Raw genomic sequence first — 19534 nt, 5'->3', positions numbered from 1 at the left:
CCTTCATGCATCTGATACCTCAGATGGAACTTACTGGCGAGATGATAACTGAAGTTCTTTCCCAATCTCCTTGGCTATTACTCGACATGTGTCTTCTCGACAGCTGGGGTGCACAAGTGGCAGGAGTGCCAGACAGGTAGTCTCATGCCTTCTCCGGCCACTCTTTTGATCCCATTCCCTGCCCAGTGTTTCGCCTTCCTTAGCTCTATTGAGAGTGATAGCTATATTCGGCCTGCTTGTGCAGATGCCATTTAATATGAAGTATAAAATATCACCAAAGGTGAAGTAGCACGTAGTCGGCAGGATTTGAACCTACGCGGGGAGACCCCAATGGATTTCAAGTCCATCGCCTTAACCACTCGGCCACGACTACTTGCTTAAAGCTATGGTCCATTTTCAACGTAGCTCGTTTCTATTTCTGCTGGCGGTCTAGCCTCTGGACAGAAGCAGTCCTTTTCTAGAGAGGAAGGCCACAATGGCAAAAGTTTGAGCCCTCCCAGGCCGCTGACCCTATTAGTCCTGCTTTTGGAGCCCGCATTTATGCCAGTAGGTATTTCAAAGAATTATGGGAAAATACTGTTCACAAAAGGGACAGCGTAGTTGGCAGGATTCGAACCTGCGCGGGGATACCCCAATGGATTTCTAGTCCATCGCCTTAACCACTCGGCCACAACTACCCACACAAGTGAATCTCAACAGGGCACTTTACCTCCATCCGTAGTCTTTTTTCTTTCCGTTCACTGGACCATTTTCCCTGCTCTCCTATACATCATTCCTATTCCACAGAAGACTTTCTAAAGCGTCTCAAGCTAAAAGCAGGCATGCATGTGAAATTAGCACTCCTTGTATGTTCATGTTTTGAGACGGGGGAAAAAAATCAGGCCGGAAGAGGTGGTAGCTTTAACGTCAGGGAGATGGCAGCCACGATAGGCACCATGGCAAAACTTCTGTCTTGGAGGCCATGAATGGACTCCACAGAGAGACGGGTTGGTCTTTACAGGTATGAAAAGAAGTGCCTCGTCCAATCTAGGGCCTGTGGCTAGGCGTTTCCTGAGCTGAATTCTCCTTGGAGGAGAGTGGGCGTGTTCAGTTTCTCTGCAGACTAGTGCCTGACAGGTGAGGGAGGGGGAGCAGGATGCATTTGGCCTGGGTTCATATCTTTCTTCTGTGGCTTTAATGGTCTTTGCTTCATATTCTGTTTTACTGACTGCTTTGCATAGAGGCTGCTCCCTTGTTCTCCCACGCAGGAGGCCCTGAAGAGGAATCCCAAAAATGTCATCTGACGTAGTCGGCAGGATTTGAACATACTCGTGGAGACGCCAAATGATATCTAGTCCATCGCCTTAACCACTTGGTAACGACTACTTGGCTCTGCAAGCGGTGCCCCTTTCAACATAGCCCTTCATGTCTTCACAGGCAACCTCACTGGCTCCAGTCATTCCGCTCTGCTCCTTCCTCTTCCTCAGCAATCCTTTGCACTGGCAAGGTGCTTCTCAAAAAACAAATATAGGCACTCCTGCCAATCCACAAGTATTCCGAAGGCTTTGCTGAGGCCCTCTGCAGCCCTTCTTCTTTACAGCACATCAACTGCTGACCTTTGTTTGCCCTAAGGCTTCTGCTTCCATATTGGAGTCATCCCAGGCTTTGGTGATCCCAGCCGTCAGCCCAGCACCTCAGTTGAGCCTTTGAAAGGCTGTCAGGCCCTGCTCCTCTTTCTGTCTTGATATTCTAGCCACATTACTTAATAGGTGAGTGGAGGCTGGCCCAAGAGAGGGTAGTCTCTATGCAAATGAAGTGCTTGGGCATACCTGGGAGTGTCCTTCTGCAAGCCATTCAGCCTCCTGGCTGGTGGCAGGTTTGTTGAGGAGAGCAAGGCCGTGTTGGGCCAGTCCCAAAGCAAAGGCGAGCTCCTTCAGCAGGAGTCCATTTATGCGAGGGACCCTAAGTTACTCAGGCATATATAATAATCACCTTTAGCCCTTATAGAGAGGTTTTGGCCGATCGTGGCCGATCGGGGCCAAAGGGGCGGTGGGGTCAGAAGGCTCAGGGTAAGGGCCTCAGTAGCCTCACCTCTCTTGTTGCCCTAGGTTGCACTGTGGTCTGGGACCTGGCCAAACGCCAATCCTTTTTAACCACACCTGCAGCTCTGCCTAGGCCGAGAAGCAACAGCAGAGAGCTTCCTTCCTGCCCCTTCCTGTGCTTCCCACCAACCTCCTAAATTGACCCCTGTAGAGGAGCTAGATGCCTTGTCCTTCCCAAAAACAATTTATCCAGGCACTCACCCCAGACAGCAGGCTCGAAAAGCACAGGCAAGGCTTCTCTGCAGCTCCCCAAAATAGACAGACACAGTGTCTGAGAAGCTGTAGGCCTGGGCAGCGTACTCCTTGAGAGTTTTCATGCTGGCATTGCACAGTGCATTGTTTCACATTCTTGTCTTTGTTTTACCTGTGCTCTCAACGTTGTTGAATAATACATGCTTATTCCTGGGAAAGGAGGCATCCAAGGAAAAACCTAACACATCATTGTGAAAGAGCACCGACGTAGTCGGCAGGATTTGAACCTGCGCGGGGACACCCCAATGGATTTCAAGTCCATCGCCTTAACCACTCGGCCACGACTACTCACGAGGGGTGGCTGCCACTTAAGCTGAGGTTCTCACTCTCACAGCAGTCTTTTTCTTTCCCTCAGTTCACTCTGCTCCACTGCCTTCCCATCTTTGCCTATCCGTTCTACTGCAAAAAATACACTCGGTCCATACCTGCATACTGACGTGACTCAAAGGCACTATTATAAAGTTCATGTTCCTGGCCAGAGAAAAGCAAAAAGGAGGTTGTAAAAGAATGCAGTTATGACACTTTAGGAAAATAATGACACTGTCAGACGCCCCAATAAGGCTACTTCCTTCATGCATCTGATACCTCAGATGGAACTTACTGGCGAGATGATAACTGAAGTTCTTTCCCAATCTCCTTGGCTATTACTCGACATGTGTCTTCTCGACAGCTGGGGTGCACAAGTGGCAGGAGTGCCAGACAGGTAGTCTCATGCCTTCTCCGGCCACTCTTTTGATCCCATTCCCTGCCCAGTGTTTCGCCTTCCTTAGCTCTATTGAGAGTGATAGCTATATTCGGCCTGCTTGTGCAGATGCCATTTAATATGAAGTATAAAATATCACCAAAGGTGAAGTAGCACGTAGTCGGCAGGATTTGAACCTACGCGGGGAGACCCCAATGGATTTCAAGTCCATCGCCTTAACCACTCGGCCACGACTACTTGCTTAAAGCTATGGTCCATTTTCAACGTAGCTCGTTTCTATTTCTGCTGGCGGTCTAGCCTCTGGACAGAAGCAGTCCTTTTCTAGAGAGGAAGGCCACAATGGCAAAAGTTTGAGCCCTCCCAGGCCGCTGACCCTATTAGTCCTGCTTTTGGAGCCCGCATTTATGCCAGTAGGTATTTCAAAGAATTATGGGAAAATACTGTTCACAAAAGGGACAGCGTAGTTGGCAGGATTCGAACCTGCGCGGGGATACCCCAATGGATTTCTAGTCCATCGCCTTAACCACTCGGCCACAACTACCCACACAAGTGAATCTCAACAGGGCACTTTACCTCCATCCGTAGTCTTTTTTCTTTCCGTTCACTGGACCATTTTCCCTGCTCTCCTATACATCATTCCTATTCCACAGAAGACTTTCTAAAGCGTCTCAAGCTAAAAGCAGGCATGCATGTGAAATTAGCACTCCTTGTATGTTCATGTTTTGAGACGGGGGAAAAAAATCAGGCCGGAAGAGGTGGTAGCTTTAACGTCAGGGAGATGGCAGCCACGATAGGCACCATGGCAAAACTTCTGTCTTGGAGGCCATGAATGGACTCCACAGAGAGACGGGTTGGTCTTTACAGGTATGAAAAGAAGTGCCTCGTCCAATCTAGGGCCTGTGGCTAGGCGTTTCCTGAGCTGAATTCTCCTTGGAGGAGAGTGGGCGTGTTCAGTTTCTCTGCAGACTAGTGCCTGACAGGTGAGGGAGGGGGAGCAGGATGCATTTGGCCTGGGTTCATATCTTTCTTCTGTGGCTTTAATGGTCTTTGCTTCATATTCTGTTTTACTGACTGCTTTGCATAGAGGCTGCTCCCTTGTTCTCCCACGCAGGAGGCCCTGAAGAGGAATCCCAAAAATGTCATCTGACGTAGTCGGCAGGATTTGAACATACTCGTGGAGACGCCAAATGATATCTAGTCCATCGCCTTAACCACTTGGTAACGACTACTTGGCTCTGCAAGCGGTGCCCCTTTCAACATAGCCCTTCATGTCTTCACAGGCAACCTCACTGGCTCCAGTCATTCCGCTCTGCTCCTTCCTCTTCCTCAGCAATCCTTTGCACTGGCAAGGTGCTTCTCAAAAAACAAATATAGGCACTCCTGCCAATCCACAAGTATTCCGAAGGCTTTGCTGAGGCCCTCTGCAGCCCTTCTTCTTTACAGCACATCAACTGCTGACCTTTGTTTGCCCTAAGGCTTCTGCTTCCATATTGGAGTCATCCCAGGCTTTGGTGATCCCAGCCGTCAGCCCAGCACCTCAGTTGAGCCTTTGAAAGGCTGTCAGGCCCTGCTCCTCTTTCTGTCTTGATATTCTAGCCACATTACTTAATAGGTGAGTGGAGGCGGGCCCAAGAGAGGGTAGTCTCTATGCAAATGAAGTGCTTGGGCATACCTGGGAGTGTCCTTCTGCAAGCCATTCAGCCTCCTGGCTGGTGGCAGGTTTGTTGAGGAGAGCAAGGCCGTGTTGGGCCAGTCCCAAAGCAAAGGCGAGCTCCTTCAGCAGGAGTCCATTTATGCGAGGGACCCTAAGTTACTCAGGCATATATAATAATCACCTTTAGCCCTTATAGAGAGGTTTTGGCCGATCGTGGCCGATCGGGGCCAAAGGGGCGGTGGGGTCAGAAGGCTCAGGGTAAGGGCCTCAGTAGCCTCACCTCTCTTGTTGCCCTAGGTTGCACTGTGGTCTGGGACCTGGCCAAACGCCAATCCTTTTTAACCACACCTGCAGCTCTGCCTAGGCCGAGAAGCAACAGCAGAGAGCTTCCTTCCTGCCCCTTCCTGTGCTTCCCACCAACCTCCTAAATTGACCCCTGTAGAGGAGCTAGATGCCTTGTCCTTCCCAAAAACAATTTATCCAGGCACTCACCCCAGACAGCAGGCTCGAAAAGCACAGGCAAGGCTTCTCTGCAGCTCCCCAAAATAGACAGACACAGTGTCTGAGAAGCTGTAGGCCTGGGCAGCGTACTCCTTGAGAGTTTTCATGCTGGCATTGCACAGTGCATTGTTTCACATTCTTGTCTTTGTTTTACCTGTGCTCTCAACGTTGTTGAATAATACATGCTTATTCCTGGGAAAGGAGGCATCCAAGGAAAAACCTAACACATCATTGTGAAAGAGCACCGACGTAGTCGGCAGGATTTGAACCTGCGCGGGGACACCCCAATGGATTTCAAGTCCATCGCCTTAACCACTCGGCCACGACTACTCACGAGGGGTGGCTGCCACTTAAGCTGAGGTTCTCACTCTCACAGCAGTCTTTTTCTTTCCCTCAGTTCACTCTGCTCCACTGCCTTCCCATCTTTGCCTATCCGTTCTACTGCAAAAAATACACTCGGTCCATACCTGCATACTGACGTGACTCAAAGGCACTATTATAAAGTTCATGTTCCTGGCCAGAGAAAAGCAAAAAGGAGGTTGTAAAAGAATGCAGTTATGACACTTTAGGAAAATAATGACACTGTCAGACGCCCCAATAAGGCTACTTCCTTCATGCATCTGATACCTCAGATGGAACTTACTGGCGAGATGATAACTGAAGTTCTTTCCCAATCTCCTTGGCTATTACTCGACATGTGTCTTCTCGACAGCTGGGGTGCACAAGTGGCAGGAGTGCCAGACAGGTAGTCTCATGCCTTCTCCGGCCACTCTTTTGATCCCATTCCCTGCCCAGTGTTTCGCCTTCCTTAGCTCTATTGAGAGTGATAGCTATATTCGGCCTGCTTGTGCAGATGCCATTTAATATGAAGTATAAAATATCACCAAAGGTGAAGTAGCACGTAGTCGGCAGGATTTGAACCTACGCGGGGAGACCCCAATGGATTTCAAGTCCATCGCCTTAACCACTCGGCCACAACTACTTGCTTAAAGCTATGGTCCATTTTCAACGTAGCTCGTTTCTATTTCTGCTGGCGGTCTAGCCTCTGGACAGAAGCAGTCCTTTTCTAGAGAGGAAGGCCACAATGGCAAAAGTTTGAGCCCTCCCAGGCCGCTGACCCTATTAGTCCTGCTTTTGGAGCCCGCATTTATGCCAGAAGGTATTTCAAAGAATTATGGGAAAATACTGTTCACAAAAGGGACAGCGTAGTTGGCAGGATTCGAACCTGCGCGGGGATACCCCAATGGATTTCTAGTCCATCGCCTTAACCACTCGGCCACAACTACCCACACAAGTGAATCTCAACAGGGCACTTTACCTCCATCCGTAGTCTTTTTTCTTTCCGTTCACTGGACCATTTTCCCTGCTCTCCTATACATCATTCCTATTCCACAGAAGACTTTCTAAAGCGTCTCAAGCTAAAAGCAGGCATGCATGTGAAATTAGCACTCCTTGTATGTTCATGTTTTGAGACGGGGGAAAAAAATCAGGCCGGAAGAGGTGGTAGCTTTAACGTCAGGGAGATGGCAGCCACGATAGGCACCATGGCAAAACTTCTGTCTTGGAGGCCATGAATGGACTCCACAGAGAGACGGGTTGGTCTTTACAGGTATGAAAAGAAGTGCCTCGTCCAATCTAGGGCCTGTGGCTAGGCGTTTCCTGAGCTGAATTCTCCTTGGAGGAGAGTGGGCGTGTTCAGTTTCTCTGCAGACTAGTGCCTGACAGGTGAGGGAGGGGGAGCAGGATGCATTTGGCCTGGGTTCATATCTTTCTTCTGTGGCTTTAATGGTCTTTGCTTCATATTCTGTTTTACTGACTGCTTTGCATAGAGGCTGCTCCCTTGTTCTCCCACGCAGGAGGCCCTGAAGAGGAATCCCAAAAATGTCATCTGACGTAGTCGGCAGGATTTGAACATACTCGTGGAGACGGCAAATGATATCTAGTCCATCGCCTTAACCACTTGGTAACGACTACTTGGCTCTGCAAGCGGTGCCCCTTTCAACATAGCCCTTCATGTCTTCACAGGCAACCTCACTGGCTCCAGTCATTCCGCTCTGCTCCTTCCTCTTCCTCAGCAATCCTTTGCACTGGCAAGGTGCTTCTCAAAAAACAAATATAGGCACTCCTGCCAATCCACAAGTATTCCGAAGGCTTTGCTGAGGCCCTCTGCAGCCCTTCTTCTTTACAGCACATCAACTGCTGACCTTTGTTTGCCCTAAGGCTTCTGCTTCCATATTGGAGTCATCCCAGGCTTTGGTGATCCCAGCCGTCAGCCCAGCACCTCAGTTGAGCCTTTGAAAGGCTGTCAGGCCCTGCTCCTCTTTCTGTCTTGATATTCTAGCCACATTACTTAATAGGTGAGTGGAGGCGGGCCCAAGAGAGGGTAGTCTCTATGCAAATGAAGTGCTTGGGCATACCTGGGAGTGTCCTTCTGCAAGCCATTCAGCCTCCTGGCTGGTGGCAGGTTTGTTGAGGAGAGCAAGGCCGTGTTGGGCCAGTCCCAAAGCAAAGGCGAGCTCCTTCAGCAGGAGTCCATTTATGCGAGGGACCCTAAGTTACTCAGGCATATATAATAATCACCTTTAGCCCTTATAGAGAGGTTTTGGCCGATCGTGGCCGATCGGGGCCAAAGGGGCGGTGGGGTCAGAAGGCTCAGGGTAAGGGCCTCAGTAGCCTCACCTCTCTTGTTGCCCTAGGTTGCACTGTGGTCTGGGACCTGGCCAAACGCCAATCCTTTTTAACCACACCTGCAGCTCTGCCTAGGCCGAGAAGCAACAGCAGAGAGCTTCCTTCCTGCCCCTTCCTGTGCTTCCCACCAACCTCCTAAATTGACCCCTGTAGAGGAGCTAGATGCCTTGTCCTTCCCAAAAACAATTTATCCAGGCACTCACCCCAGACAGCAGGCTCGAAAAGCACAGGCAAGGCTTCTCTGCAGCTCCCCAAAATAGACAGACACAGTGTCTGAGAAGCTGTAGGCCTGGGCAGCGTACTCCTTGAGAGTTTTCATGCTGGCATTGCACAGTGCATTGTTTCACATTCTTGTCTTTGTTTTACCTGTGCTCTCAACGTTGTTGAATAATACATGCTTATTCCTGGGAAAGGAGGCATCCAAGGAAAAACCTAACACATCATTGTGAAAGAGCACCGACGTAGTCGGCAGGATTTGAACCTGCGCGGGGACACCCCAATGGATTTCAAGTCCATCGCCTTAACCACTCGGCCACGACTACTCACGAGGGGTGGCTGCCACTTAAGCTGAGGTTCTCACTCTCACAGCAGTCTTTTTCTTTCCCTCAGTTCACTCTGCTCCACTGCCTTCCCATCTTTGCCTATCCGTTCTACTGCAAAAAATACACTCGGTCCATACCTGCATACTGACGTGACTCAAAGGCACTATTATAAAGTTCATGTTCCTGGCCAGAGAAAAGCAAAAAGGAGGTTGTAAAAGAATGCAGTTATGACACTTTAGGAAAATAATGACACTGTCAGACGCCCCAATAAGGCTACTTCCTTCATGCATCTGATACCTCAGATGGAACTTACTGGCGAGATGATAACTGAAGTTCTTTCCCAATCTCCTTGGCTATTACTCGACATGTGTCTTCTCGACAGCTGGGGTGCACAAGTGGCAGGAGTGCCAGACAGGTAGTCTCATGCCTTCTCCGGCCACTCTTTTGATCCCATTCCCTGCCCAGTGTTTCGCCTTCCTTAGCTCTATTGAGAGTGATAGCTATATTCGGCCTGCTTGTGCAGATGCCATTTAATATGAAGTATAAAATATCACCAAAGGTGAAGTAGCACGTAGTCGGCAGGATTTGAACCTACGCGGGGAGACCCCAATGGATTTCAAGTCCATCGCCTTAACCACTCGGCCACAACTACTTGCTTAAAGCTATGGTCCATTTTCAACGTAGCTCGTTTCTATTTCTGCTGGCGGTCTAGCCTCTGGACAGAAGCAGTCCTTTTCTAGAGAGGAAGGCCACAATGGCAAAAGTTTGAGCCCTCCCAGGCCGCTGACCCTATTAGTCCTGCTTTTGGAGCCCGCATTTATGCCAGAAGGTATTTCAAAGAATTATGGGAAAATACTGTTCACAAAAGGGACAGCGTAGTTGGCAGGATTCGAACCTGCGCGGGGATACCCCAATGGATTTCTAGTCCATCGCCTTAACCACTCGGCCACAACTACCCACACAAGTGAATCTCAACAGGGCACTTTACCTCCATCCGTAGTCTTTTTTCTTTCCGTTCACTGGACCATTTTCCCTGCTCTCCTATACATCATTCCTATTCCACAGAAGACTTTCTAAAGCGTCTCAAGCTAAAAGCAGGCATGCATGTGAAATTAGCACTCCTTGTATGTTCATGTTTTGAGACGGGGGAAAAAAATCAGGCCGGAAGAGGTGGTAGCTTTAACGTCAGGGAGATGGCAGCCACGATAGGCACCATGGCAAAACTTCTGTCTTGGAGGCCATGAATGGACTCCACAGAGAGACGGGTTGGTCTTTACAGGTATGAAAAGAAGTGCCTCGTCCAATCTAGGGCCTGTGGCTAGGCGTTTCCTGAGCTGAATTCTCCTTGGAGGAGAGTGGGCGTGTTCAGTTTCTCTGCAGACTAGTGCCTGACAGGTGAGGGAGGGGGAGCAGGATGCATTTGGCCTGGGTTCATATCTTTCTTCTGTGGCTTTAATGGTCTTTGCTTCATATTCTGTTTTACTGACTGCTTTGCATAGAGGCTGCTCCCTTGTTCTCCCACGCAGGAGGCCCTGAAGAGGAATCCCAAAAATGTCATCTGACGTAGTCGGCAGGATTTGAACATACTCGTGGAGACGGCAAATGATATCTAGTCCATCGCCTTAACCACTTGGTAACGACTACTTGGCTCTGCAAGCGGTGCCCCTTTCAACATAGCCCTTCATGTCTTCACAGGCAACCTCACTGGCTCCAGTCATTCCGCTCTGCTCCTTCCTCTTCCTCAGCAATCCTTTGCACTGGCAAGGTGCTTCTCAAAAAACAAATATAGGCACTCCTGCCAATCCACAAGTATTCCGAAGGCTTTGCTGAGGCCCTCTGCAGCCCTTCTTCTTTACAGCACATCAACTGCTGACCTTTGTTTGCCCTAAGGCTTCTGCTTCCATATTGGAGTCATCCCAGGCTTTGGTGATCCCAGCCGTCAGCCCAGCACCTCAGTTGAGCCTTTGAAAGGCTGTCAGGCCCTGCTCCTCTTTCTGTCTTGATATTCTAGCCACATTACTTAATAGGTGAGTGGAGGCGGGCCCAAGAGAGGGTAGTCTCTATGCAAATGAAGTGCTTGGGCATACCTGGGAGTGTCCTTCTGCAAGCCATTCAGCCTCCTGGCTGGTGGCAGGTTTGTTGAGGAGAGCAAGGCCGTGTTGGGCCAGTCCCAAAGCAAAGGCGAGCTCCTTCAGCAGGAGTCCATTTATGCGAGGGACCCTAAGTTACTCAGGCATATATAATAATCACCTTTAGCCCTTATAGAGAGGTTTTGGCCGATCGTGGCCGATCGGGGCCAAAGGGGCGGTGGGGTCAGAAGGCTCAGGGTAAGGGCCTCAGTAGCCTCACCTCTCTTGTTGCCCTAGGTTGCACTGTGGTCTGGGACCTGGCCAAACGCCAATCCTTTTTAACCACACCTGCAGCTCTGCCTAGGCCGAGAAGCAACAGCAGAGAGCTTCCTTCCTGCCCCTTCCTGTGCTTCCCACCAACCTCCTAAATTGACCCCTGTAGAGGAGCTAGCTGCCTTGTCCTTCCCAACAACAATTTATCCAGGCACTCACCCCAGACAGCAGGCTCGAAAAGCACAGGCAAGGCTTCTCTGCAGCTCCCCAAAATAGACAGACACAGTGTCTGAGAAGCTGTAGGCCTGGGCAGCGTACTCCTTGAGAGTTTTCATGCTGGCATTGCACAGTGCATTGTTTCACATTCTTGTCTTTGTTTTACCTGTGCTCTCAACGTTGTTGAATAATACATGCTTATTCCTGGGAAAGGAGGCATCCAAGGAAAAACCTAACACATCATTGTGAAAGAGCACCGACGTAGTCGGTAGGATTTGAACCTGCGCGGGGACACCCCAATGGATTTCGAGTCCATCGCCTTAACCACTCGGCCACGACTACTCACGAGGGGTGGCTGCCACTTAAGCTGAGGTTCTCACTCTCACAGCAGTCTTTTTCTTTCCCTCAGTTCACTCTGCTCCACTGCCTTCCCATCTTTGCCTATCCGTTCTACTGCAAAAAATACACTCGGTCCATACCTGCATACTGACGTGACTCAAAGGCACTATTATAAAGTTCATGTTCCTGGCCAGAGAAAAGCAAAAAGGAGGTTGTAAAAGAATGCAGTTATGACACTTTAGGAAAATAATGACACTGTCAGACGCCCCAATAAGGCTACTTCCTTCATGCATCTGATACCTCAGATGGAACTTACTGGCGAGATGATAACTGAAGTTCTTTCCCAATCTCCTTGGCTATTACTCGACATGTGTCTTCTCGACAGCTGGGGTGCACAAGTGGCAGGAGTGCCAGACAGGTAGTCTCATGCCTTCTCCGGCCACTCTTTTGATCCCATTCCCTGCCCAGTGTTTCGCCTTCCTTAGCTCTATTGAGAGTGATAGCTATATTCGGCCTGCTTGTGCAGATGCCATTTAATATGAAGTATAAAATATCACCAAAGGTGAAGTAGCACGTAGTCGGCAGGATTTGAACCTACGCGGGGAGACCCCAATGGATTTCAAGTCCATCGCCTTAACCACTCGGCCACGACTACTTGCTTAAAGCTATGGTCCATTTTCAACGTAGCTCGTTTCTATTTCTGCTGGCGGTCTAGCCTCTGGACAGAAGCAGTCCTTTTCTAGAGAGGAAGGCCACAATGGCAAAAGTTTGAGCCCTCCCAGGCCGCTGACCCTATTAGTCCTGCTTTTGGAGCCCGCATTTATGCCAGTAGGTATTTCAAAGAATTATGGGAAAATACTGTTCACAAAAGGGACAGCGTAGTTGGCAGGATTCGAACCTGCGCGGGGATACCCCAATGGATTTCTAGTCCATCGCCTTAACCACTCGGCCACAACTACCCACACAAGTGAATCTCAACAGGGCACTTTACCTCCATCCGTAGTCTTTTTTCTTTCCGTTCACTGGACCATTTTCCCTGCTCTCCTATACATCATTCCTATTCCACAGAAGACTTTCTAAAGCGTCTCAAGCTAAAAGCAGGCATGCATGTGAAATTAGCACTCCTTGTATGTTCATGTTTTGAGACGGGGGAAAAAAATCAGGCCGGAAGAGGTGGTAGCTTTAACGTCAGGGAGATGGCAGCCACGATAGGCACCATGGCAAAACTTCTGTCTTGGAGGCCATGAATGGACTCCACAGAGAGACGGGTTGGTCTTTACAGGTATGAAAAGAAGTGCCTCGTCCAATCTAGGGCCTGTGGCTAGGCGTTTCCTGAGCTGAATTCTCCTTGGAGGAGAGTGGGCGTGTTCAGTTTCTCTGCAGACTAGTGCCTGACAGGTGAGGGAGGGGGAGCAGGATGCATTTGGCCTGGGTTCATATCTTTCTTCTGTGGCTTTAATGGTCTTTGCTTCATATTCTGTTTTACTGACTGCTTTGCATAGAGGCTGCTCCCTTGTTCTCCCACGCAGGAGGCCCTGAAGAGGAATCCCAAAAATGTCATCTGACGTAGTCGGCAGGATTTGAACATACTCGTGGAGACGCCAAATGATATCTAGTCCATCGCCTTAACCACTTGGTAACGACTACTTGGCTCTGCAAGTGGTGCCCCTTTCAACATAGCCCTTCATGTCTTCACAGGCAACCTCACTGGCTCCAGTCATTCCGCTCTGCTCCTTCCTCTTCCTCAGCAATCCTTTGCACTGGCAAGGTGCTTCTCAAAAAACAAATATAGGCACTCCTGCCAATCCACAAGTATTCCGAAGGCTTTGCTGAGGCCCTCTGCAGCCCTTCTTCTTTACAGCACATCAACTGCTGACCTTTGTTTGCCCTAAGGCTTCTGCTTCCATATTGGAGTCATCCCAGGCTTTGGTGATCCCAGCCGTCAGCCCAGCACCTCAGTTGAGCCTTTGAAAGGCTGTCAGGCCCTGCTCCTCTTTCTGTCTTGATATTCTAGCCACATTACTTAATAGGTGAGTGGAGGCTGGCCCAAGAGAGGGTAGTCTCTATGCAAATGAAGTGCTTGGGCATACCTGGGAGTGTCCTTCTGCAAGCCATTCAGCCTCCTGGCTGGTGGCAGGTTTGTTGAGGAGAGCAAGGCCGTGTTGGGCCAGTCCCAAAGCAAAGGCGAGCTCCTTCAGCAGGAGTCCATTTATGCGAGGGACCCTAAGTTACTCAGGCATATATAATAATCACCTTTAGCCCTTATAGAGAGGTTTTGGCCGATCGTGGCCGATCGGGGCCAAAGGGGCGGTGGGGTCAGAAGGCTCAGGGTAAGGGCCTCAGTAGCCTCACCTCTCTTGTTGCCCTAGGTTGCACTGTGGTCTGGGACCTGGCCAAACGCCAATCCTTTTTAACCACACCTGCAGCTCTGCCTAGGCCGAGAAGCAACAGCAGAGAGCTTCCTTCCTGCCCCTTCCTGTGCTTCCCACCAACCTCCTAAATTGACCCCTGTAGAGGAGCTAGATGCCTTGTCCTTCCCAAAAACAATTTATCCAGGCACTCACCCCAGACAGCAGGCTCGAAAAGCACAGGCAAGGCTTCTCTGCAGCTCCCCAAAATAGACAGACACAGTGTCTGAGAAGCTGTAGGCCTGGGCAGCGTACTCCTTGAGAGTTTTCATGCTGGCATTGCACAGTGCATTGTTTCACATTCTTGTCTTTGTTTTACCTGTGCTCTCAACGTTGTTGAATAATACATGCTTATTCCTGGGAAAGGAGGCATCCAAGGAAAAACCTAACACATCATTGTGAAAGAGCACCGACGTAGTCGGCAGGATTTGAACCTGCGCGGGGACACCCCAATGGATTTCAAGTCCATCGCCTTAACCACTCGGCCACGACTACTCACGAGGGGTGGCTGCCACTTAAGCTGAGGTTCTCACTCTCACAGCAGTCTTTTTCTTTCCCTCAGTTCACTCTGCTCCACTGCCTTCCCATCTTTGCCTATCCGTTCTACTGCAAAAAATACACTCGGTCCATACCTGCATACTGACGTGACTCAAAGGCACTATTATAAAGTTCATGTTCCTGGCCAGAGAAAAGCAAAAAGGAGGTTGTAAAAGAATGCAGTTATGACACTTTAGGAAAATAATGACACTGTCAGACGCCCCAATAAGGCTACTTCCTTCATGCATCTGATACCTCAGATGGAACTTACTGGCGAGATGATAACTGAAGTTCTTTCCCAATCTCCTTGGCTATTACTCGACATGTGTCTTCTCGACAGCTGGGGTGCACAAGTGGCAGGAGTGCCAGACAGGTAGTCTCATGCCTTCTCCGGCCACTCTTTTGATCCCATTCCCTGCCCAGTGTTTCGCCTTCCTTAGCTCTATTGAGAGTGATAGCTATATTCGGCCTGCTTGTGCAGATGCCATTTAATATGAAGTATAAAATATCACCAAAGGTGAAGTAGCACGTAGTCGGCAGGATTTGAACCTACGCGGGGAGACCCCAATGGATTTCAAGTCCATCGCCTTAACCACTCGGCCACGACTACTTGCTTAAAGCTATGGTCCATTTTCAACGTAGCTCGTTTCTATTTCTGCTGGCGGTCTAGCCTCTGGACAGAAGCAGTCCTTTTCTAGAGAGGAAGGCCACAATGGCAAAAGTTTGAGCCCTCCCAGGCCGCTGACCCTATTAGTCCTGCTTTTGGAGCCCGCATTTATGCCAGTAGGTATTTCAAAGAATTATGGGAAAATACTGTTCACAAAAGGGACAGCGTAGTTGGCAGGATTCGAACCTGCGCGGGGATACCCCAATGGATTTCTAGTCCATCGCCTTAACCACTCGGCCACAACTACCCACACAAGTGAATCTCAACAGGGCACTTTACCTCCATCCGTAGTCTTTTTTCTTTCCGTTCACTGGACCATTTTCCCTGCTCTCCTATACATCATTCCTATTCCACAGAAGACTTTCTAAAGCGTCTCAAGCTAAAAGCAGGCATGCATGTGAAATTAGCACTCCTTGTATGTTCATGTTTTGAGACGGGGGAAAAAAATCAGGCCGGAAGAGGTGGTAGCTTTAACGTCAGGGAGATGGCAGCCACGATAGGCACCATGGCAAAACTTCTGTCTTGGAGGCCATGAATGGACTCCACAGAGAGACGGGTTGGTCTTTACAGGTATGAAAAGAAGTGCCTCGTCCAATCTAGGGCCTGTGGCTAGGCGTTTCCTGAGCTGAATTCTCCTTGGAGGAGAGTGGGCGTGTTCAGTTTCTCTGCAGACTAGTGCCTGACAGGTGAGGGAGGGGGAGCAGGATGCATTTGGCCTGGGTTCATATCTTTCTTCTGTGGCTTTAATGGTCTTTGCTTCATATTCTGTTTTACTGACTGCTTTGCATAGAGGCTGCTCCCTTGTTCTCCCACGCAGGAGGCCCTGAAGAGGAATCCCAAAAATGTCATCTGACGTAGTCGGCAGGATTTGAACATACTCGTGGAGACGCCAAATGATATCTAGTCCATCGCCTTAACCACTTGGTAACGACTACTTGGCTCTGCAAGCGGTGCCCCTTTCAACATAGCCCTTCATGTCTTCACAGGCAACCTCACTGGCTCCAGTCATTCCGCTCTGCTCCTTCCTCTTCCTCAGCAATCCTTTGCACTGGCAAGGTGCTTCTCAAAAAACAAATATAGGCACTCCTGCCAATCCACAAGTATTCCGAAGGCTTTGCTGAGGCCCTCTGCAGCCCTTCTTCTTTACAGCACATCAACTGCTGACCTTTGTTTGCCCTAAGGCTTCTGCTTCCATATTGGAGTCATCCCAGGCTTTGGTGATCCCAGCCGTCAGCCCAGCACCTCAGTTGAGCCTTTGAAAGGCTGTCAGGCCCTGCTCCTCTTTCTGTCTTGATATTCTAGCCACATTACTTAATAGGTGAGTGGAGGCGGGCCCAAGAGAGGGTAGTCTCTATGCAAATGAAGTGCTTGGGCATACCTGGGAGTGTCCTTCTGCAAGCCATTCAGCCTCCTGGCTGGTGGCAGGTTTGTTGAGGAGAGCAAGGCCGTGTTGGGCCAGTCCCAAAGCAAAGGCGAGCTCCTTCAGCAGGAGTCCATTTATGCGAGGGACCCTAAGTTACTCAGGCATATATAATAATCACCTTTAGCCCTTATAGAGAGGTTTTGGCCGATCGTGGCCGATCGGGGCCAAAGGGGCGGTGGGGTCAGAAGGCTCAGGGTAAGGGCCTCAGTAGCCTCACCTCTCTTGTTGCCCTAGGTTGCACTGTGGTCTGGGACCTGGCCAAACGCCAATCCTTTTTAACCACACCTGCAGCTCTGCCTAGGCCGAGAAGCAACAGCAGAGAGCTTCCTTCCTGCCCCTTCCTGTGCTTCCCACCAACCTCCTAAATTGACCCCTGTAGAGGAGCTAGATGCCTTGTCCTTCCCAAAAACAATTTATCCAGGCACTCACCCCAGACAGCAGGCTCGAAAAGCACAGGCAAGGCTTCTCTGCAGCTCCCCAAAATAGACAGACACAGTGTCTGAGAAGCTGTAGGCCTGGGCAGCGTACTCCTTGAGAGTTTTCATGCTGGCATTGCACAGTGCATTGTTTCACATTCTTGTCTTTGTTTTACCTGTGCTCTCAACGTTGTTGAATAATACATGCTTATTCCTGGGAAAGGAGGCATCCAAGGAAAAACCTAACACATCATTGTGAAAGAGCACCGACGTAGTCGGCAGGATTTGAACCTGCGCGGGGACACCCCAATGGATTTCAAGTCCATCGCCTTAACCACTCGGCCACGACTACTCACGAGGGGTGGCTGCCACTTAAGCTGAGGTTCTCACTCTCACAGCAGTCTTTTTCTTTCCCTCAGTTCACTCTGCTCCACTGCCTTCCCATCTTTGCCTATCCGTTCTACTGCAAAAAATACACTCGGTCCATACCTGCATACTGACGTGACTCAAAGGCACTATTATAAAGTTCATGTTCCTGGCCAGAGAAAAGCAAAAAGGAGGTTGTAAAAGAATGCAGTTATGACACTTTAGGAAAATAATGACACTGTCAGACGCCCCAATAAGGCTACTTCCTTCATGCATCTGATACCTCAGATGGAACTTACTGGCGAGATGATAACTGAAGTTCTTTCCCAATCTCCTTGGCTATTACTCGACATGTGTCTTCTCGACAGCTGGGGTGCACAAGTGGCAGGAGTGCCAGACAGGTAGTCTCATGCCTTCTCCGGCCACTCTTTTGATCCCATTCCCTGCCCAGTGTTTCGCCTTCCTTAGCTCTATTGAGAGTGATAGCTATATTCGGCCTGCTTGTGCAGATGCCATTTAATATGAAGTATAAAATATCACCAAAGGTGAAGTAGCACGTAGTCGGCAGGATTTGAACCTACGCGGGGAGACCCCAATGGATTTCAAGTCCATCGCCTTAACCACTCGGCCACAACTACTTGCTTAAAGCTATGGTCCATTTTCAACGTAGCTCGTTTCTATTTCTGCTGGCGGTCTAGCCTCTGGACAGAAGCAGTCCTTTTCTAGAGAGGAAGGCCACAATGGCAAAAGTTTGAGCCCTCCCAGGCCGCTGACCCTATTAGTCCTGCTTTTGGAGCCCGCATTTATGCCAGAAGGTATTTCAAAGAATTATGGGAAAATACTGTTCACAAAAGGGACAGCGTAGTTGGCAGGATTCGAACCTGCGCGGGGATACCCCAATGGATTTCTAGTCCATCGCCTTAACCACTCGGCCACAACTACCCACACAAGTGAATCTCAACAGGGCACTTTACCTCCATCCGTAGTCTTTTTTCTTTCCGTTCACTGGACCATTTTCCCTGCTCTCCTATACATCATTCCTATTCCACAGAAGACTTTCTAAAGCGTCTCAAGCTAAAAGCAGGCATGCATGTGAAATTAGCACTCCTTGTATGTTCATGTTTTGAGACGGGGGAAAAAAATCAGGCCGGAAGAGGTGGTAGCTTTAACGTCAGGGAGATGGCAGCCACGATAGGCACCATGGCAAAACTTCTGTCTTGGAGGCCATGAATGGACTCCACAGAGAGACGGGTTGGTCTTTACAGGTATGAAAAGAAGTGCCTCGTCCAATCTAGGGCCTGTGGCTAGGCGTTTCCTGAGCTGAATTCTCCTTGGAGGAGAGTGGGCGTGTTCAGTTTCTCTGCAGACTAGTGCCTGACAGGTGAGGGAGGGGGAGCAGGATGCATTTGGCCTGGGTTCATATCTTTCTTCTGTGGCTTTAATGGTCTTTGCTTCATATTCTGTTTTACTGACTGCTTTGCATAGAGGCTGCTCCCTTGTTCTCCCACGCAGGAGGCCCTGAAGAGGAATCCCAAAAATGTCATCTGACGTAGTCGGCAGGATTTGAACATACTCGTGGAGACGGCAAATGATATCTAGTCCATCGCCTTAACCACTTGGTAACGACTACTTGGCTCTGCAAGCGGTGCCCCTTTCAACATAGCCCTTCATGTCTTCACAGGCAACCTCACTGGCTCCAGTCATTCCGCTCTGCTCCTTCCTCTTCCTCAGCAATCCTTTGCACTGGCAAGGTGCTTCTCAAAAAACAAATATAGGCACTCCTGCCAATCCACAAGTATTCCGAAGGCTTTGCTGAGGCCCTCTGCAGCCCTTCTTCTTTACAGCACATCAACTGCTGACCTTTGTTTGCCCTAAGGCTTCTGCTTCCATATTGGAGTCATCCCAGGCTTTGGTGATCCCAGCCGTCAGCCCAGCACCTCAGTTGAGCCTTTGAAAGGCTGTCAGGCCCTGCTCCTCTTTCTGTCTTGATATTCTAGCCACATTACTTAATAGGTGAGTGGAGGCGGGCCCAAGAGAGGGTAGTCTCTATGCAAATGAAGTGCTTGGGCATACCTGGGAGTGTCCTTCTGCAAGCCATTCAGCCTCCTGGCTGGTGGCAGGTTTGTTGAGGAGAGCAAGGCCGTGTTGGGCCAGTCCCAAAGCAAAGGCGAGCTCCTTCAGCAGGAGTCCATTTATGCGAGGGACCCTAAGTTACTCAGGCATATATAATAATCACCTTTAGCCCTTATAGAGAGGTTTTGGCCGATCGTGGCCGATCGGGGCCAAAGGGGCGGTGGGGTCAGAAGGCTCAGGGTAAGGGCCTCAGTAGCCTCACCTCTCTTGTTGCCCTAGGTTGCACTGTGGTCTGGGACCTGGCCAAACGCCAATCCTTTTTAACC

General features: G+C 49.7%; 20 non-coding genes across 20 annotated transcripts; all 20 read right to left on the bottom strand.

Annotated features, from left to right (window-relative positions):
* Window positions 1–291: 291 nt before the first annotated feature.
* On the bottom strand, window positions 292–373 carry TRNAS-UGA (transfer RNA serine (anticodon UGA)). The gene has a single exon. It is a non-coding gene; the product is annotated as a tRNA-Ser (tRNA).
* A 222-nt stretch (window positions 374–595) lies between these two features.
* On the bottom strand, window positions 596–677 carry TRNAS-AGA (transfer RNA serine (anticodon AGA)). Its single transcript has one exon. It is a non-coding gene; the product is annotated as a tRNA-Ser (tRNA).
* A 1862-nt stretch (window positions 678–2539) lies between these two features.
* TRNAS-UGA (transfer RNA serine (anticodon UGA)) lies at window positions 2540–2621 on the bottom strand. The gene has a single exon. It is a non-coding gene; the product is annotated as a tRNA-Ser (tRNA).
* Window positions 2622–3191: 570 nt separating this feature from the next.
* On the bottom strand, window positions 3192–3273 carry TRNAS-UGA (transfer RNA serine (anticodon UGA)). Its single transcript has one exon. It is a non-coding gene; the product is annotated as a tRNA-Ser (tRNA).
* Window positions 3274–3495: 222 nt separating this feature from the next.
* TRNAS-AGA (transfer RNA serine (anticodon AGA)) lies at window positions 3496–3577 on the bottom strand. Its single transcript has one exon. It is a non-coding gene; the product is annotated as a tRNA-Ser (tRNA).
* A 1862-nt stretch (window positions 3578–5439) lies between these two features.
* On the bottom strand, window positions 5440–5521 carry TRNAS-UGA (transfer RNA serine (anticodon UGA)). The gene has a single exon. It is a non-coding gene; the product is annotated as a tRNA-Ser (tRNA).
* A 570-nt stretch (window positions 5522–6091) lies between these two features.
* On the bottom strand, window positions 6092–6173 carry TRNAS-UGA (transfer RNA serine (anticodon UGA)). Its single transcript has one exon. It is a non-coding gene; the product is annotated as a tRNA-Ser (tRNA).
* A 222-nt stretch (window positions 6174–6395) lies between these two features.
* On the bottom strand, window positions 6396–6477 carry TRNAS-AGA (transfer RNA serine (anticodon AGA)). Its single transcript has one exon. It is a non-coding gene; the product is annotated as a tRNA-Ser (tRNA).
* Window positions 6478–8339: 1862 nt separating this feature from the next.
* Window positions 8340–8421, bottom strand: TRNAS-UGA (transfer RNA serine (anticodon UGA)). Its single transcript has one exon. It is a non-coding gene; the product is annotated as a tRNA-Ser (tRNA).
* A 570-nt stretch (window positions 8422–8991) lies between these two features.
* On the bottom strand, window positions 8992–9073 carry TRNAS-UGA (transfer RNA serine (anticodon UGA)). The gene has a single exon. It is a non-coding gene; the product is annotated as a tRNA-Ser (tRNA).
* Window positions 9074–9295: 222 nt separating this feature from the next.
* On the bottom strand, window positions 9296–9377 carry TRNAS-AGA (transfer RNA serine (anticodon AGA)). The gene has a single exon. It is a non-coding gene; the product is annotated as a tRNA-Ser (tRNA).
* Window positions 9378–11239: 1862 nt separating this feature from the next.
* Window positions 11240–11321, bottom strand: TRNAS-CGA (transfer RNA serine (anticodon CGA)). Its single transcript has one exon. It is a non-coding gene; the product is annotated as a tRNA-Ser (tRNA).
* A 570-nt stretch (window positions 11322–11891) lies between these two features.
* TRNAS-UGA (transfer RNA serine (anticodon UGA)) lies at window positions 11892–11973 on the bottom strand. The gene has a single exon. It is a non-coding gene; the product is annotated as a tRNA-Ser (tRNA).
* Window positions 11974–12195: 222 nt separating this feature from the next.
* Window positions 12196–12277, bottom strand: TRNAS-AGA (transfer RNA serine (anticodon AGA)). The gene has a single exon. It is a non-coding gene; the product is annotated as a tRNA-Ser (tRNA).
* A 1862-nt stretch (window positions 12278–14139) lies between these two features.
* On the bottom strand, window positions 14140–14221 carry TRNAS-UGA (transfer RNA serine (anticodon UGA)). Its single transcript has one exon. It is a non-coding gene; the product is annotated as a tRNA-Ser (tRNA).
* A 570-nt stretch (window positions 14222–14791) lies between these two features.
* TRNAS-UGA (transfer RNA serine (anticodon UGA)) lies at window positions 14792–14873 on the bottom strand. The gene has a single exon. It is a non-coding gene; the product is annotated as a tRNA-Ser (tRNA).
* A 222-nt stretch (window positions 14874–15095) lies between these two features.
* TRNAS-AGA (transfer RNA serine (anticodon AGA)) lies at window positions 15096–15177 on the bottom strand. The gene has a single exon. It is a non-coding gene; the product is annotated as a tRNA-Ser (tRNA).
* Window positions 15178–17039: 1862 nt separating this feature from the next.
* Window positions 17040–17121, bottom strand: TRNAS-UGA (transfer RNA serine (anticodon UGA)). Its single transcript has one exon. It is a non-coding gene; the product is annotated as a tRNA-Ser (tRNA).
* Window positions 17122–17691: 570 nt separating this feature from the next.
* On the bottom strand, window positions 17692–17773 carry TRNAS-UGA (transfer RNA serine (anticodon UGA)). Its single transcript has one exon. It is a non-coding gene; the product is annotated as a tRNA-Ser (tRNA).
* Window positions 17774–17995: 222 nt separating this feature from the next.
* On the bottom strand, window positions 17996–18077 carry TRNAS-AGA (transfer RNA serine (anticodon AGA)). Its single transcript has one exon. It is a non-coding gene; the product is annotated as a tRNA-Ser (tRNA).
* Between the last annotated feature and the right edge of the window lie 1457 nt (window positions 18078–19534).

Source organism: Pleurodeles waltl, unplaced genomic scaffold (genome assembly GCF_031143425.1).
Source record: "Pleurodeles waltl isolate 20211129_DDA unplaced genomic scaffold, aPleWal1.hap1.20221129 scaffold_503, whole genome shotgun sequence".
Classification (NCBI taxonomy): domain Eukaryota; kingdom Metazoa; phylum Chordata; class Amphibia; order Caudata; family Salamandridae; genus Pleurodeles; species Pleurodeles waltl.
This window is presented reverse-complemented; position numbering and strand designations above follow the sequence as displayed.